The 19,186-nt window shown below is 44.4% G+C and overlaps 1 protein-coding gene across 2 annotated transcripts in view; it reads left to right on the forward strand.

The window, feature by feature from the left end:
• Nucleotides 1–14,510: 14,510 nt before the first annotated feature.
• Nucleotides 14,511–19,186, forward strand: part of MYO3A (myosin IIIA) — a 285,335-nt gene continuing 280,659 nt past the window's right edge. For both annotated transcript variants that reach the window (XM_073629787.1, XM_073629788.1), the window contains exon 1: nt 14,511–14,839. The gene's annotated coding sequence lies outside the window, so the exon portion shown is untranslated. The remainder of the gene's footprint in view (nt 14,840–19,186) is intronic.

A 19,186-nucleotide genomic window follows, 5' to 3' on the forward strand; every position in this document is an offset into this window, starting at 1 on the left:
TCTGCCAGCTGCCCACATAAATCTTCTAGGTCCCCCCTTATTTCTGAAGGCGAATCCGGTGCTAGGCACTTTTCGCACACCCCACATCAAACTTATCTATCGAGAACATATTCTGCCATCTCAGTAGCTGGGCTTTGACCTTTTCTTTCCGCTCAGGTGATAGTGTGGTGTTTTGTGGTTAAAACTGTTCTATGGAGATTCCGTCCTTCTCTCCCTTCCCAAAATCAGATTGGTGAGACTGGGGTGGCTGGATTTACTTGTCCTAACAGCACGCAGGCCTGCAGTTTCAATGGGATCTTCCCACGACTCCGTTGCAGAGCCCTAATTGATATGACTTCTGGGATTACCTCCACTCCCGTGTCCTCTCCCTGGCGGTCAGCTTCAAGGACAACAAAGGGACCCGGTTGTTCCCAATTGAGCTTGACTAAAGCTTGTAGACACACCACCTCTCCAGGTTGTAGTATCTTCTCACTTCTGTCCAATCACCAAATCTTCCCCACTCTTTCAGCTGGGGCTCTCTCTTCGACTAGGTACTGATACAATTGTCTCAGCATAGGGTGTATGCCTTTGGTTGGGGTGTCAGACTTCAATACAAGAGGAGTGAGCGGCCTTCTGAAAAGGTTGGTGTTTGTTCCTATTATCAGAACTCTTGTTGGCTCCTGATGGACGAGGGTATACAATGGCTAAAGTATCAAACGTTTCTGTTGGTTCGGTCACAGAGGGGTCGAAAGTCAACTTGACTGGTAAGTATACATCATATGGGAAATTTTGGATTCCAATATCTCATATCTCCAGTTCCTCCAATTTTTACAGGGGTAAGTGTTTGAGGTGCCGGTCTTAAAAGTCTCTATATAGTAGGGTAACTTGCGCCCCTGTGTCCAGAAGGGCTTTTGTATAGATGCCTTCTACTTGAATTGACACGATGGGAGAAGGTCCCACTAGTTTGTCAGGGAATCTACTCGAAGTAGAGTAGTTTGTTTGTCCTGTCGTCTGTATTTGTGCCCCCTTCTTGATGGGCTTCGGGTTTTGCTGGCATCTCTGTTGGGCTCCAGAGGGCTGGTATGCACCGACTCTCCGAGACCGGGCACTTGAGGTCGATGGGAGCGGATTGTCTGGTCATTCAGAAACAGTAGTGAGGGCCCTCTGCGACAGTTTAGGCTTCCGCTGTGGCTTCCCTGGGTCTTTGCCTTTTGAGCTAACTGATGTAGGTGGGCACCCGTTTGGCTTCTTCACCAGGGTCCTCTGAGGTTTCCTGACGGCTTTTCGGAACCAGCTGACATGTTTTAGCGGACTTGTGCAGTTGTGTTGGTAATGACCCACTCCTCCACAATTAAGACTACTTGACTCATAGGCTTCTCTGCAGAAACTACTGTAGGGTTCGAAGTCTGCTTGGGCTCTGAGGCATTCTCGTTAGCTGGTGGGGTGATCCTGGTTGCAAGCAGCATCATCATCTCCATCATTTGCGACACCTGGGATTTCAAGAGCTCTATCTCTGTGTCATCACTAGTTGCACTAATCACTCTGACCTCAGTGACAGACTCTGGCTTCAGGTTTCTTTTTTTTCTCTCCAACCGAGCTTCTTCTTCTCGCACCGTCCAGATTAATTCAGGGTGCTTCAAAATTCCACCATCTCTTCGAGTTTTCAACCGGATCATAATAGGATCTAGGATCTAAGGGCTGAGCCCCCCTTAAAACCTGTTGTGCCCGGCAGTATCTGGTGCATTATCATGTCAAGGCACCTTATATATTCAGACAGTTTCTCCCCCTCATCTTGGTAGGTATGCTCAAACTGATAAACGAGGTCAGAGGCCTTTTCTGTTCTCCCAAACACTTCTTGCAAGATACCTAAGTAGTCATGAGCAGTGCAGTCCTCTTTGCTAAGTTTCAGGTTGGGAATAGCTTCTGAGGCTGGCTACCTCAAACTCTCTGTGATTCACTGCTTTTTCTGAGCCTCAGGGATGTCCCACTCATCTAAGGCTTGCATAGCTGGCTGCAGCCATTTCTCTCTTCACTGACAGGAACATGCTGTGTTCCAGAAAAGGTTCCCAGCTTTTGGTATTCGGACCCAGTGTATAGTGGACTAATCTTCCGACACTTTGCCACAAACTCTTCCAAGGCGGCAATGAATTCCGGCCCTATCATGGCTACAGGTGTTGTAAGGTAGCTTTTTCCGATGGGGCTACTTAGCCTGAACTTTCTGGGCTCACATCGACAGGATCCATCTTGATGCTTTCAAGGGTGTTGTCTTGGTGTTTTGCTAGCAGAACAGGAAATCCCGGATGAGCCCCCACGTGTAGCACCACCCCCGAAGGAGCCGCTCTGTAAATTTGAGTTCTCTGATCTCCACCTCAACCCCAAGAATGACCTCAGCCCCTCTGGCACACCTGGTTAAATTAAATTACTGCAAACACATTTAAAGACATGTGGAAAATACTGTTATCCTGGCTGTGGGTTTGTCAGAAACCATGAATCAGACCGAGACAGAAGTACAAATAACAGAATAAGTGTAGCGCTAATAAGACAAAAAACAGATGACCATGTGTTATATGGTGTGGAAACCAATAGGTTTCACAAATCAGCACATCAAAATGTGCAGGGGGGGACATAAAAAAGTAAATCAAAAAGGTCCTCAAAGTCCTCAAAGAATATAACATGTAAAATGTTAGGATGATAGTCCTCAGTATGCGTGTGACTTCATATTAAAACGTATCAATATGCAGAAATCATCTGGACTGAAAAGACAGCACCACCAACAATGAAGAGGCTTACCGGAACGTTTGAACGCAATAAAACATACGTTCAATTGGGTCAAACAAGCTTGAATCCTGAATGGCTGGTGGAGATCCGTAGAAGGTGGAAGAAGGTCCAAGGATATTCCGTGTGATGGTGTAAGCCTAAGGGGTGTTGTCCGCAGTGGATGGTAGTTACATTGGACAAGAAGAAACAAAAAGAGGCCACATAGTATAATCCTGTATGGAAAATAAGTACCAAACTTTATTTAAAAAAGGAAATACACTCACATGTAAATGGATAAAAAACAGCGCTGTGCAAGTAAAATGGCGGCAGTGGGGTCCTACCCGACGTGTTTCGTCACCTTGGACATCGTCCCCCAGACATACTGTATGTGCCCACGGAACCTACGGGAGTCAACAATGGACTGTACTTCATACTCCTCATGGTCATCAACCTGTACAGGGTGAGGACGTGGCACCGAGGTGGTAAAGCAGTTGCAGACCAAAGGTTTTAATAAGGAGGCATGAAATACATTTGAGATATGCATATTAGAAGGAAGGTCTAACGCTTAAGCCACTGGGTTAATCCTGCAAAGAATACAAAAAGGCCCAATAAACCGAAGTGTGAACTTCAGAGAGGGAACACGAAGTCAGAGATTGCAAGATGACAGCCAGACCCTGTGCCCAACCTGGTAGGAAGGCGTGGGCAGGCGTCTGCAATCAGCTTGGAGTCTGTACCTATCATTAGTATGTCGCAAAGCCTCCTGGACTTGTGTCCAAGTGGAGCGAAGACTACAGAGATGCTCCTCTAATGCCGGAATACTCTGAGTGAGTACTCAAATGAGTCAGGCAATATGGAAGGTTGGAAACCATAGTTCACTATAAACGGGGACAATCGGGAAGCAGAATTCAAGGCACTATTGTGAGCAAACTCAGTCCACAGTAAGAAGTCTAACTAGTTGTTCTGAAGGTTAGAAATATAGCAACATAGGAATTGCACAAAAGGCCCCCCAGAACCGGGACACAAACTGACTATCCCTGTCCGAGACAATCACCTTGGGTAGCCCATGTAAGCGAAAGATCTCTCGAGCAAAATTGGAAGCCAGTTCCTTAGAACTGCTGGAGCGTTACAAAGGCCAAAAGGCATTACGAGGTACTCATAATGGCCTGTTCTAGTATTAAACGCAGTTTTCCACTCGTCGCCTTCCTTAATCCTCGCAAGATTGTAAGCCCCTCTCAAATCAAGCTTTGTGAAAACCGTCTCTCCCTTGAGGCGGTCAAATAACTCTGTAATCAATGGAATTGGATAGGCATTCTTAATCGTGAAACGATTGAGACCCCTATAATCAATACAAGGTCTCAGTTCTCCACTCTTCTTCTTCACAAAGAAGAAACCAACACCAGTAGGAGACGAGGATTTGTGGATAAAACGCTCGAGAAAGTGCGTCTGCAACATACTCCTCCATGGCCTTATCCTCCAAGACCGACAAAGGGTAAACCCAGCCACGAAGGGGTATGGCACCAGGTTAAAGGTCAATTGCGCAATCATATGACCAGTGTGGAAGCAAACTACCAGCTTGACCTTTGTCAAAGACATCACTAAAATCCAGTGTTAATTTTAGTCTTAGGACTAAAATGGCATTTTAGTTTTAGTCCCATTTTAGTCTTCTGCAATTGTTTTAGTTTTAGTTGTATTTAGTCGACTAAATCTCCAGTACATTTTAGTAGACTAAAATGTCCTACGTTTTAGTCGAATAAAATCTCCAGTACATTTCAGTAATTGCAATTTAGTTTTAGTCATAGTCTTTTGACTAAAATGGCATTTAGTTTTAGTTGTAGTTTAGTCATCTCAGTTGTTTTATTTTTAGTCGTATTTTAGTCGACTAAAATAGTATTCATTTAGTCGACTAAAATGTTTTAGTCATTTTAGTCAACTAAATTAACACTGCTAAAATCGCGGTACTCCTCTGGCAGGGAGGAGAGTGAAGAGGTGCACAGGACCTTGTCTACCTTCTGGAAGCATGTCTTACTGCATTGTGGCGACCAGGAGAGAACCTCAGCACGGAGCCAATCAAAAGAGGGGTTGTGCCTCTGTAACCAAGGATAACCAATAACCAGCGGAAACTTAGGTGAGGAAATAACTTGGAATTGGATTATCTCATGGTGAAGAGCCCCTATGGCCATGAACAGTCTCATGAGTCACATGGGCAGGCTGTAGAGGTCTCCCATCAAGAGCCTCAATGGCAAGTGGAGTTTCATGCAGCTGCAGCGGAATCGAGTGCTTCGATACAATGGCAGCATCAATAAACAGGCCTGCAGAGTCGATTAGAGCCTGTATCTCGACGGATGACTCAGCCCAAGAAAGGGTAACCAAAACCAGGAGCTTATCCTTCTGGATAACTGGGGACGAAACAATGCCACCTAAGGTCTGTCTGTGACGGGACCTCAAGGTTTGGGCATTCCCTGGACGGGTAGGACAAGACTTCAAAAAGTGACCTGCCTGGCCACAATAAAGGCACAATCTGTCCCTCCTTCTAAGGGCTCTCTCATCCGCAGAGAAAGGCAGAAAGGCATGAAGCCCAAGTGAATAGGTTCATCTTCACTGACCGAATCGGTACCAGGAGACATGGGAGGTGAGGGATGCAAAGCTCGGAGACAAAAGTACCAGAAGCTTCTGCAAGCACTCCTTAAAAGAGAGTCTTTCTCTGAGTCTGGAACCAATGAGGATGACAAACGTGATCAACTTCTCTAGCTCAGTGGATATATCTCGGGCTGCTATCTCATCCTTTAAGGTATCCAAGAGACCATGAGAAAAAGCAGCCATGAGGGCCTCATTGTTCCAAGCAACCTCTGCTGCTGCCAGAGTATGAAATTCAATGGCGTAATCGGCAACAGTTCTTGTACTCTGTTTGATGGACATGAGGCAATTGGCAGCAGAAGCAGAGCATGCGGGAACGTCAAATACCCTTTTAAAAGAAGACACAAACTCTGGGGAACTCAATAGGTTTTTGCGTCTCCCATAGAGGGTTTCCCCAGGCCAAGGCTCTCTCAGAAAGCAAAGATATCATGAAACCTATTTTGCTTCTGTCTGTGGGAAACGCCTGGGGCAGCTTCTCAAAGTATATCTCAATCTGGTTGAGAAACCCTCTGCATTTTACTGGATAGCCCCCAAATCGGTGGGGAAGCGGAGCGGAACCAGACATACCTCCCATAGAGGTAATACTGGAGGCAGGTGCCTGCACAGAGACTGGAGCAGCAGCAGGAAAGGCCTGCAACACAGGTTGTACCAGATCCACAGTGGGAGATTCCAGGTGAGCCATGCGACTAAGGAGCGTTTGTAATGCCATGGCAAACTGATCCATGCGGTGATCCTGCTCATCCAATCTGGAAAAAATATTAGCAACAAGTGGATTGACTGCATCTTCTGAATCAATGGCCTTCGCCTACTGTCAGAAACCATGAATCAGACTGAGACAGAAGTACAGCTAAATCACACTTGTTTATTAATAGAAGTAAATAGAACAAACGTAATCAAAACATAGCCAAAGTTCTGTAACCGGAAGGGATAGTCAGGCAAACCAGAAAGTCAGGAAGCCAGGGAACAGCAAACAGGATCTGAAGCCAGGAATGTTAGCCAAGCAGGTCTTTAACAGGAATGCAGGAGACTCTGTGATGTTGACCAAAGCGAAAGCAGAGATCATCTGGGCTGGATGGCTTAAGTAGGCAGGACTGATGAGCAGGATATCATTAACAGGTGAGTCACTGTGAAGAGATGGCAGTTAGCCGACAACTGAGTGGCCAGCTTAGAGACAGAAGGGCTGAGCCCAGCCCTGACAGGATTATCACCAAAAACAGACACACACCTGGTAGTAGTGATAAACAAATTGAATATATTATCACGGTTTAAAGCATATGGAAGCTTACAACACTGTTAAACCTTTCTGCAAAGAATTAATACATTAGAATAGACAACCTTCAATACTTAGCAACTGTAAATTTAGAAAAGGGCAGTAATCTATATGCCCATAACACAGACTCAGAGAGGGAGGAGAGAAGATCTATCAACTTCTTAGCTTCTTCTGGGCCACAAACACCATTGAAAGTAACAATACAAAAAGAAGAAATGGGTTAACAGGTACAGTAGGCACAGTTCTGTAACGTTACAGGTCCTGAGTTGAAGGGTACTAGTGTCTTCTGCTAGCAAACGTTGGGGCCCTTTGTAAAGAGAGTAGGTTTAATCAATCAAAAGTGAGGCTGTAATCCTCTAGGAAATCCCGTTAGGTAGTGGTTTGTATGAACAGAATGGCTAAAAGTGGCAGCTCCAAACAAGCATCCTCTGACAGTAGAAAGGGGAATTGGTGTCTGCATGCAGTGTTTGTACTGTGCTAAGAAAGATGTTGGGTTTACACCCACTCACCAATCCTCTGGGTGATGACACAACGCAAGTCCCAAATGGTGGTTCAGGCTGCTGGCAATGTTGTAAGGCACTGGATCACCTCCTGTCGGCAGATCAGGATGGCTGGTAGCTGAACTGGCAGGGTAATGGGACAACAGCCAACAGGACACCTGAATGGGTCTTCTGACCCTGAAGTGGTGTGTAGGTTGTCTCCGCTGGGCTAGATGGCGCTGAGTTGCTGAGCAGGGTCCCTGGGCTGAACAGTGGAGGACCATGTGGGTGACACTGTTCCTGGCTCCTTTATCCTCAGTCTCTTGGCAGCAGTCTCCGCAGAAGCATGGCTCTCTCTCTCCCAGATGCTGGTAGACAGTGTGGCCCACTCTTTCTTAGGTGGAGTTCCACCGCACAGTCCCGTCACCTCACCACTCCTGTCCTCTATCCCCTCTCCTCACAGTAACTCTCTCCGGTAGAGAGAAACATGGCTTTCTCTCCCTCTGTTGGGTCACGCAGTCCCTGGTGTCAGCGTGTGTCTCGCCCCTCAATCAGATGCTGGTACCTCAGACAGCCCTCCTCATATCTTCTGTCAGCACTCTGTAGTGCTGTGTGGAGATCTCTCTCTCTTTTCTCTCACCTCAGTACTTCCCTCTCCTCATTTACCTCAGCACTTCCTGAAAACTCCCCTTTTTCCCAGTGTGCTTTGTGTCTCTGAGATTTCTGGAAGAACGAGTCAGCATCTCTCTGTCTCCATCCTGTGGCCAAAAGGAGAAATTGCATTACAACATGCCTGCTACACCTGTAAGTTTATTATATATTCACTTTTTGCCCCTGGTTTGTTGGCTTTGAGACTCCAGAAGGAGGAAGTGGAGAGAGAGAGAGAAGCTCTCAGCTACATGTCCTGTCCATGTTGCTAGATCCTGTACCAGAGTGTATATTTAAATCCTTGTGACAAACAGAGTAGTTCTGCCCTCTCTTTGTTGTTATTTTACATGCACAGTGCCAGATAGCTAGGTCTGTCCTACTGTATGAGTAGTGGTCACCTACAAGTATATTAGTAGGGAAACCTCTTTATTGCAATATAGTTTATGTATAGCTCCTTTTAGTTTAGTTAACCCTGTCTCTTTTGATCTGGAATTCCGTAGCTACTTTTTGCTTAGGGCTTGATAACTAGCATAGGCTAGAGCCAGGTTAGGCTTCTGTGGCCATGTCAGGATCATAGGATTAGTGGGTCCATGCACATGTCAGATCAGAAGCTATTGGGGGTGAACTAAAGTGCAAAGTAGATAGGCTGACCCTGAGTTCCAGTGCCAGACCACAGTTCCTGCCATGAGAATCTCTGTTCCTGGCAGGTTGGACAACAGTTGGAGAATCTCCTCGTGGCTGGAAAATCTTGTCTTCAGGTCTCCGACACCACATCACCCACATCAAACTCAGGGGCTCCTACAACTGGTCTTTGCTGCAACATTCAGCTGAAGGTATTTCTATCCATAACTATTTTACCAGGGTATACAGTGGCAAAAATTATTATTTAATCCCCTGCAGATTTTGTAAGTTTGCCCACTTACATGGAAATTAAGGGTCTATAATTTTTATCATAGGTGTATTTTAAATGATAGAGACAGAATATCAACCAAAAATCCAGAAAAAAACACATGATATAGATGTTATAAATTGAGTTGCAGTTCAGTCAGTAAAATAAATTAGAAAGAGAGAGTTGTTGGGACTTTATATGAGGCTATGACCATCCAGTACACAGGTCTCCATCCCTGATAAAATGGAATAAAAAAGGGGAAAATAGGGGCAAAAGGGGGCATTGGGGCTTTACATTTGTTTCCTGGGTGGCCCGCCCTGTTGCTGCTTTGTCACCACCTCAGCTCCCGGGGGGGTGGTTTTCTCATCCCCTGGTGCCTCTTATCATCAGTATTTTTATCATCTACATTCTTTTACAATTCTACTATTTACCCACAGGTAAGAGTGCTAGGACCATATTTGTTCCCTCGCTTCTTGTGTCAAGTAATAACCATTAATTACCTATTTACAATTCATTATAGGCATTCCCAATTAGCTGTTCCTGATGAGTGAATACAAATCCACGAAATGTGTCGAGCTTTCATATTTGATGTCATGACACAGTAATCATGTGTTTACCATAGGTTTCATTCGGTTGAGTCATCAATTAATTCTATTTGAAATATATACAATATGTCTGGCTTATTTTGGGTATATTTTTTATATAATTTTTAATCATGTGCTACATTGTTTATTATACTACTTAATTTTACTATGATATGATTTATTAATCATGTTTTATCTACTCTGTATCATACTTATTGATTTAATATGTATATCATTTATTGTACTATGCCCAATGTTGTCACCAATAAATATCATGCTCAGCATACTGAATGATTCATCCTACCTGAGTGTTGTGTTTCATACAAAGTCCCAATGCCCCCTTTTGCCCCTATTTTCCCCTTTTTTTATTCCAGTCAGTAAAATAAGTATTTGAACCCCTACCAACTAGCAATAATTCTGTCTCTCACAGATTGGCTGCAGTATGTGCTCATGTGGTACACAGATTAGTCCTGTCAATTTAAGAAGGTGTTCCTAATGACAACAACTTGTTATGTGTATAGGATACCTGTCCACAGAATCTTTTTTTTCCATTCAAACCCACCATAATGGGCAAGACCAAAATGCTGTCAAAGGACATCAGGGACAAGATTGTAGACCTGCACAAGGCTGGAATGGGCTACAAGACCACCAGCAAGAAGCTTGGTGAGAAGGAGACAACTGTTGGAGTGAGTATTCGTAAATGGAAGAAATACAAAATAACCATCAATCTGGAGCTCCATGCAGGGTTTCGCCTCATGGGGTTGGGATGATCATGGGAAAAGTGAGGGATCAGCCCAGAACCACACGGGAGAAGCTTGTGAATGATCTCAAGGCAGTTGGGACCACAGTCACCAAACAAACCATTGGTAACACAATACGCCGCCATGGATTGAAATCCTGCAGCTCCAGCAAGGTCCCCCTCCTCAATAATGCACATGTACAGGCCCATCTGAAGTTTACCAATGAACATTTAAATGATTCAGAGAAGGATTGGAAGAAAGTGCTGTGGTCGGATGAGACCAAAATTTTGCTCTTTGACATTAACTCAACTCACCATGTTTGGAGGAAGAAAAGTGCTGACCATGACCCTAAGAACACCATCCCTGCAGTCAAGCATGGAGGTGTAAACATTATGCTTTAGGGCTGTTTCTCTGCTAAAGGTACAGGTCAACTTTGCCACATTGAGGGGCCAAGGGACGGGGGCCATGTATTGTAAAATCTTGGATGAGAACCTTCTTTCCTCAGCCAGAACACTGAAGATGGGTCGTGGATGGGTCTTCCAGCATGACAATGACTCAAAACATACCGCCAAGGCAACAAAGGAATGGCTCAAGAAGAAGCACATTAAGGTCATAGATTGGCCAAGCCAGTCCTCAGACCTTAATCCTATAGAAAATTTATGGAGGGAGCTGAAACTTCGAGTTGACAAGCGACAGCCAAGAAATCTTAAGGATTTTGAGAAGATCTGTAAAAAAGAGTGGACCAAAATGCCTCTTGAGATGCAAACCTGGTAACCAACTACAAGAAACATCTTACCTCTGTGCTTGCCAACAGGGATTTCTCCACCAAGTACTAAGTCATGTTTTGCTTGGGGATCAAATACTTATTTAACTCACTGAACTGCAACTCAGTTTAGGACATTTGTATCGTGTTTTTTTGTGGATTTTTGATTGATATTCTTTCTTTATCATTTAAAATACACCTATGATAAAAAATTATAGACCCTTCATTTATTTGTAAGTGGGCGAACTTACAAAATCTGCAGGGGATCAAAAACATTTTTTTCCCCACTGTATGTGCACAATTTCATCAGGACTCCTATTGGGCCCTTTGCTGATACTACCTGTTTGTACATTGGATGTACTGATATTAATCTTTTCTTATATAAAGCTTGTGGACAGGGCCTAACTTGCCCGTGCACACGGGGGCCTTTTCTCTGTCCTCCTCCCTCTCTGATGTATATGCTCATTAATGCCCCGGACTAGACGGGGCTGTGGTCATGAGAAAGTCAGCATTAAGGTGGTGCTTAGAGATGAGCCGTTTACTGTGTGTAGCTGTGTAACATACAGAGTTCCTCTGTGAAGTGTTCTGTCCCATGTTACTACGTACCTTTGTTCTATGAATGTTACTTTTAGGAGGGACACCACTGAGCCCATGCACTCTCCACCAGTTTAGCATATCTCACTCCCAGTGACAGAATGGGGTCCTGCCATGCACTAAGTGCAGACCTCATGCATGCACTTAATTAACTCCTTCTCCCTCCCGTACCTTATGGCTGTATACATGGTGTCTCCATATCATGGGTTTTGCCCCAGGTACTTTTGAGGAATCGACTCAAGAGAGAGGTAGTATATGATTAGGAATCCCCTCACTACCGGAGGACCTGTCACTTGAGTCTGGTACTGCTCCTCGATGTCTGGCTGCTATTCACTTCCCACCAGTTAATGGTTACCCATAGAAGCTGCGCTCCTACTCTGAATTTTCTGTCAAGTTAACCCTTTGTAGTGGTCTTCCTCTTGTACCCCGTGTGTGCTTTATAGGCCTGTTTTTCTGATACACCATGTACCACCATGGACCGCTTTGAATAATTTCAGACCAGGCATAAAACAGTTAATGAAACTTTACTTGGAATTTGCAGCAGCACTGCCCATAACTCTCAAGTCCCTAACTGACTATTTCTCCATGGCCCAGGCATACCTTGATAGGTAGAAGTCCATACTGATAAGGTTTCTTAATAGGTGGGTTCCCTTGGAGAGGTGCTAATCGTGGGTTGCTCCGGGTTACATCCTTGACTGGCTTGGACTATCTTCTCCTTTTCCCATGCGGTCCTGCTCTCCGAGCCTGTCCTTCCCCCTAATTTTATAGGCCGGAGTTTTAGAGGCTATAGTGTTTCATGCTCCCTATACCTGAAGATTTTTGTATTTGCACTAGGCAGCAAATCAGAGCTTAAAGTGGTTCTAAAGGCATAAGGTTTTTTACATTAATGCATTCTCTGCATTAAATTAAAAAAACCTTCTAGTATCAACTCTCCCTAGCCCCCCTTCCAAATACTTACCTGGTTCCTCTTTCGAACCAGCGCTGTGCCCAAGAGCAGCATCGCTGCTCTCTCTCTCCTCAGAGGCACAGAGGCAACAGGGGGCCCGGGGCCAAGCCACACTGTGTGTGTCTGTGGATACACAGAGTTTGGCTTGAACCCACACATGCGACCCCATTGCAAGCGTCTTGCTATGGGGGCAGACACAGAAGAAAAGGAGCCAAGAACGCCGGCGGGGGGACCCCAGAAGAGGAGCAAGTAAATATAACATCTTTATTATTTTAATTAAAGAAAAATGTTGAGCCTTTACAATCACTTTAATCAATGAAAAAGGAAGTTTTCAAAATTAATTGTAATTGTAAATCTTCATTGTAATTACAGCTGATAAAATGGATGCTTCTTAAAACACATTAAAGTAGTACTTTCAGAAAGCTTTAAAAGGGTATCATTTAGGCTTAGAACACTAAAAGTAAAGGAGTTATACATTTTACTTTCTCAAATACAACTGATTTGTACTTTTTTACAGAGTTTGGCAGCAGTGCTTTAAAATTAGGTAAATGCATTGCCATCAGGGATTGTGTTCCTAGACTAAACTTAGTGCTGCTGGGCTGTAATCAGCCTGTGCTCTAATTGATAGTTCTGCTTTCCTTGATTTTTCCCTAAGGTCAATGTTATTGTTTGCTTCTGCTTGCTGTTGAGGAGTGCCCATGGCAGTAGTGTGAAACGATCCAATATAAGTAACCTGGTTTATGAATATTTTCTCTCTGGCCAATGACTAGGAGGTTTATTGCCAGTGGCGCACCCTGTGGAAGCATACAAATATTTGGGGTGACCTTGGGTGGCCTGGGCAGGGTATGTTACTGTGTGTTCTTGTCCTCCCAGACCTGCCGCCTGGGGAGAGTGTGCTATACTACAAGGAGGCCCAAGTCCAGGTCTGAAGTTTCCTGCTATCCTGCTTGGGGGGTATGTCAGTGGGTTGTGGAACTGATAGTTGATTATCTGGAGCACGAGGAGTAAAACTCAGTCTGTTAAACAATGTCCTGGGGAGTTGAGTAGAAGCTGTGGACCTTGCAGGAGGTGACTCATCCAAGGAGAAAGTGTATGGAATAAAAGCTGTTATACAATCAGAATAGTCAAAGCCTTATAGGTACATCATAGATGATCTGAAGGGCTGTCCCCGAGAGGGCTTTCTTACATCTACAATGGCCTTACAGGTTTCTTCTATGCAACCACCTATTGAACGTTTGTTTTTCATATTTGTTTTTGTGCCTATATCGGCCACCAAAGCTGAGCTGCCCTATTGGTTTGGATTTCAATCTGGGTTTTTTTTTTTTGAAGCACATAATTAGAGCCTGAGGCTCTAATTGGCTTCAAAAAAGGGTGGGCTCGTGATGCAGAGCACTGTGCCCTGAGCCCACCCAGTTGTGTGACAATAGCGAATTAATATTCACTGTTGTCTTCCTGATTCTCGTCCCGGGCTAACAGGAAGCAGGTCCTGAGACCCAATTGGCCAGGGAGTCTTAGGACCCACTACCTGTTTGGCCAGGGGGAGAAGAAATGGCCCTGGAGTGAGGAGGAGCTGGAGCGAGGAGCAGCAGCCCTACCCCGGATTCTTATCATCTGCCTCCTAAGGTAAGGAGGCCTCTGATCGCCGCCTTCCAGTCCATCTCCCGCGGGAAAGATGAAAAAATGACTGAAGGTCCGCTTTAACTATCATCTCATATTTAGGACAACTATCTAACTACCATCATATATCTAAAACAAAAATAGGTGCCCATATAGTTGTTTGTCCCTGCCAGTTACACCCAGTCAGTTGATCACTGCTATGTGTCATACGTTGCGGTATGCCCCTCCTTTGCTATACCGCTATATTTATGTGAAATCTGCTTTAGCTCATTAGCCTAGAGAGGCTGTTTAGGATTATCCAATAAAAAAAAGATGGTGGGATCCAAACTGAAATTGAAAGTTAGTCACATTTTCACAGACTGGTATTTAAATCGAATAACTCCGCAAGGGAGAAAAAAAACAAAACAGTAATCTGTTGCTGCATAGTGTTCTTCTGTGTTTCGAGCTCGGGAGGGTTAAAAATTCGGTGACACGTTAAATCCTCTTGTCAGCTGTGTGGAGATTTGCAGCTACACCTTCTCTAAGAAACCCTCAGAGGGATTAAGTATTTCTGGAAGTTTGAGTTTCACTAAGTAGGCTGCATGCACAATAATGCACTGTTGCGGATTCATAGCTAATCTGCAGGCTGTTCTAGGAAATACCTGTAGGTTCCAAGAGATAACAGTTGCCTTTGTCATGGGAGCTTTGTTCTGACCATTAATCTGCTGCCCATTGCCACCCTAGACAATGGAACCAGGAGGGGGAAATTTATAGCGCAGCGTGAGTAAGGGAAGACTATCTACGTTAAAATGACACCAGCTTGACAGTTTACATCGGTCATCGGTATGTTTACCTTTAAAATTTTAATGCCCTGCACATCACACAACAGACATGTAAAGGGGAAAGACACTTGCCACAGCTCAGAGGAAACTGCACGGAGCCGCTCCTGCCTTCCTATAGGTGAGTAGAATGTCTTTGTTTTATCATTGTGACATGAATAGGATCTACTGCTACGTGTTATAGAACTGTAATATTACTGTTTATTTGCTTGGTGCATGTGATAAATGTTGTTAAACTACTATAGGGAAACATATAGGGGTTGATTCACTAAAGGCAAATGGACCAGGCAGTTGCATTCTGAAAGTGCAATTGCTCCAGAGCTTAGTAAATGAGCATAAGCACTGCTGACTTCCATCATCCAATCATGTGCGAACAAAAATGCTGTTTTTTTTTCCCTTGCATGTGATTGGGTATTCTTTGCAAAGTGAAGCTTTACCTCATTTACTATGCTCTGGAGCAACTGCACTTTGCAAAGTGCACAGCCTATTTGCCTTTAGTAAATCAACCCCATAGACTGTTTACTTTGCAAGGGAAGTGTCACTTTTCAAATACATTTTCCCCAGAGCTTAGCGAATGAGGTGAAGCTCTGCTGAGTTCCATCATCCAATCATGTGTGAGCAAAAATGTTTTTTTTTTTTTTTTTTTTTTTACATTCCCTGCATGTGATTGGGTACTCTTTGAAAAGTTAAATTTCACCACATTCACTAAACTCTGTGCAACTTGTCCTACAAAATGAACAGACTATTTGCCTTTAGTAAATCAACCCTATTGCATACTGCATACTGCATACAAGCAACCCTATTGCAAAAAAACAAAACGAAAAAAAAACTAACACCTGCAAGACAAAGGCATACTGAGCTAGTATGCATAGCATACTAGCTCATTATGTAATACTCACCTGAGATCGAAGCCCTCGCTGCGGTGCCCGTACAAAGCATCGGCCGGCGACATCACTCCCGGGGGTTACTTCCGGGTATCGCGACTCCGGCGCTGTGATTGGCCGGAGCCGCGATGACATCACTCCCGGGGGTTACTTCAAGGTATCGCAGCTCCGGTGCTGTGATTGGCCGGAGCCACAATGACATCACTCCTGCGCATGCACGCGGTAACGGCACACTCACTGAAGCAACGGCACATATGTCAGTTTGTGTCATTGTGCATGTGCCGATGACGTTGGCACATGCAAATATAGGGGATATCTCCTAAACTGTGCAGTTTTAGGAAATATCCGGGGTAGCTACAGGTAAGCCTTATTATAGGCTTACCTGTAGCAAAAAGTGGTCTGTAAGGGTTTACAACTACTTTAATTGTATGTGGTTCATACTTGTAATGGGAGTGCTCAGTAAATGTATTCCTTTTTTTATTTCACATGTGTACATTTACATGCAGGCCATACTGGCCAGCAGATGTGATGGTAACAGTGTTCAGGACAAACTATAACATATCTCCCAAATGTCCTTCATTTGGAGGGACTGTCCCTCTTTTGAGACCAAATCCCTCTGTCCCTCGTGCAGCCTTGGTTGTGCTATTTTTGGTCTGATGGGTACATCTCTCTACGAAATGTAATATATTTTACTACCGAAATTGTTATGCTACACTAAACTTTTTATCCAACCTCTTTATTACTGACTTTGAAAAGCCAATATAAAGGAAAAATAGATGTCACAAAAGCACTTGTGTGGTTTATCCGATCATTTTCTGCATGTTAGATATTTGTGATCCGTGTAACTGTGGCCATTGCATGGAATGTGTCCTTTACCTGCATACTGAATGCTAAAAGGTGTCCTTCTTTATCATTTCAGAAAGTTGATAGGTATGCTATTACAATAACAAGGGTGCTTATAATAATGTTTATTCATACAGTGCCTTGAAAAAGTATTCATACCCCTTGAAATTTCCACAATTTGTCATGTTACAACCAAAAACGTGAATGTATTTTATTGGGATTTTATGTGATAGACCAACACAAAGTGGCACATACTCCACCGCTCCACAGATGCATCAGCGTTCGTCCTCTCAAGCCGGATTGTGTTACGCCTTTCATACCAGCTCATCAGGGGTACCCTGCAACTGAACTGTGCCACAGGGCTTAATTGGAGCTATTGGTGTTAAAGGCCTTTAGTTATTTATCCGGATATATAGATACATATGTACACTGTTCTTCTCAGACATATGTACATTCTTCCTGTTATTGCTTTGGTTGTATGTAATGCCATCGCTTTATCATATATAAAGTTGCACTAATCACCTGCTGGTATGTCTGCATATCTTTACTTTTAGACATCTATGCTGGGTGTATTAGTACTACTACTGTCAGTTATTTTGGGTGAGTTACTAGTTATTGTCCTAGAAAGGGATCATCTCTACATACCCTGGAGCCCTGTTCTAGGTGAAGGCACTGCCAATTATATATTCATAATCCACTCTTTCTTTAGCGAAGGCTCTGGCTCCTTTGGTTACGTGCAGGTTAGCGCCATAGCCTGTGTGGAGAGGACAACTTCATATGAGCCCCCCTATAACAGGGCTACATATGGTTGTGGCAGTATCATGTTGTGGGGATGCTTTTCTTCAGCAGAGACAGGGAAGCTGGTCAGAGTTGATGGGAAGATAGATGGAGCCAAATACAGGGCAATCTCAGAAGAAAACCTGTTATGCCCTGTACACACGGTCGGATTTTCCGACGGAAAATGTGTGATAGGACCTTGTTGTCGGAAATTCCGACCGTGTGTAGGCTCCATCACACATTTTCCATCGGATTTTCCGACACACAAAGTTTGAGAGCAGGCTATAAAATTTTCCGACAACAAAATCCGTTGTCGGGAATTCCGATCGTGTGTACACAAATCCGATGGACAAAGTGCCACGCATGCTCAGAATAAATAAAGAGATGAAAGCTATTGGCCACTGCCCCGTTTAAAGTCCCGACGTATGTGTTTTACGTCACCGCGTTTAGAACGATCAGATTTTCCGACAACTTTGTGTGACCGTGTGTATGCAAGACAAGTTTGAGCCAACATCCGTCGGGAAAAAATCCTAGGATTTTGTTGTTGGAATGTCCGAACAAAGTCCGACCGTGTGTACGAGGCATAAGAGTCAGCAAAAGACTTAAGACAGAGGTTCACCTTCCAGCAGGATAATGACCCTAAACATACAGCCAGAGCTACAATAAAATGGTTTGGATCAAAGCATATTCATGTGTTAGACTGGCCCAGTCAAAGTCCAGACCTAAATCCAATTGAGAATCTGTGGCAAGACTTGAAAATTGCTGTTCACAGAGGCTCTCCATGCAATCTGACAGGGCTTGAGCTATTTTGCAAAGAAGAATGGGCAAAAATGTCACTCTCTAGATGTGCAAATACTTACCTGCTCTGTTGCAGAGGATTTGCACAGGGCAGCTCAGATCTTCCTCTTCTCAGGTCCCTCTTCCGTGCTCCTGGCACCTCCCTCCTGCCACGTGCCCTTACAGCAAGCAGCTTGTGCTATTGGGGCACCCGAGCCGAGTCACAGCTCCTTGTGCCCATTCAGACATGGAGCTGCAGCCCGGCCCTGCCCCCTCTCTCTCCTAACTTTGATTGACAGCAGCAGGAGCCAATGGCGCCAATGCTGTGCCTCAGCCAATCAGGAGGGAGTGTCCTGGACGGCTGAGGGACTCGTTGACATCCCTGGACAGAGATGGAGCTCAGGTAAGTATTAGGGGGGATGAGAGAGGCTGCTGCACACAGAAGGCTTTTTATCCTGATGCATAGAATGCTTTAAGATAAAAAACCTTCTAAAAGCTGACTCCTCCAATTGTGTCCTTCTGGTAGAGATTTGTTTATTCGATAAAGCCACATATAAAACAAAAAGAAGGGGGTGGGTATTTTTTGGGGACTTTAAATGAGGTGTATGGGATCACACAGCTCCATCCAGGGCCGTCTTTAAGGCAGGGCAAAAGGGGCAGCTGCCCTGGGCCCTGACATTGTTGTGGGGCCCAAAGCAGCTGCCTCATACTTGCCAACTATCCCAGTTTAAATTCCCTTGTCCCTTGAAGTTTTAGTCCTGCGCTGTGTCCTGATATCTCAGTGTGAAGTGCAGCTACTAATGCTGCCCAGCTTTGCCCTATTGTTGTGTACAGGTGACTCACCTGCAGACCCTGTGTTTACATGTAAATAACCATCATTCATATGTAAATAGCTGCATCCGGTGGCATAGATATGTAAATAAAGCCAGCATTCATATGTATATCATGCCCCCTGCAGTGAAGAGATGATGTGCTGTAATCTCTAGCAACCAATCAGTGAGCAGTATTACTGTACAGTAATCTCTAGCAACCAATCAACAAGCAGAAATCATGTGCTGCAACATCTAGCAACTAATCAGTGAGCTGTAATGTGTGCTGTAACCTCTAGCAACCAGTCAGTAAGTGGTAATGATACACTGGCCTCTGGCAACCAATCGCAATCGCTGTCTTCTCTGATACAGTAAACT

Source organism: Aquarana catesbeiana, linkage group LG05 (assembly GCF_042186555.1).
Source record: "Aquarana catesbeiana isolate 2022-GZ linkage group LG05, ASM4218655v1, whole genome shotgun sequence".
NCBI lineage: Eukaryota > Metazoa > Chordata > Amphibia > Anura > Ranidae > Aquarana > Aquarana catesbeiana.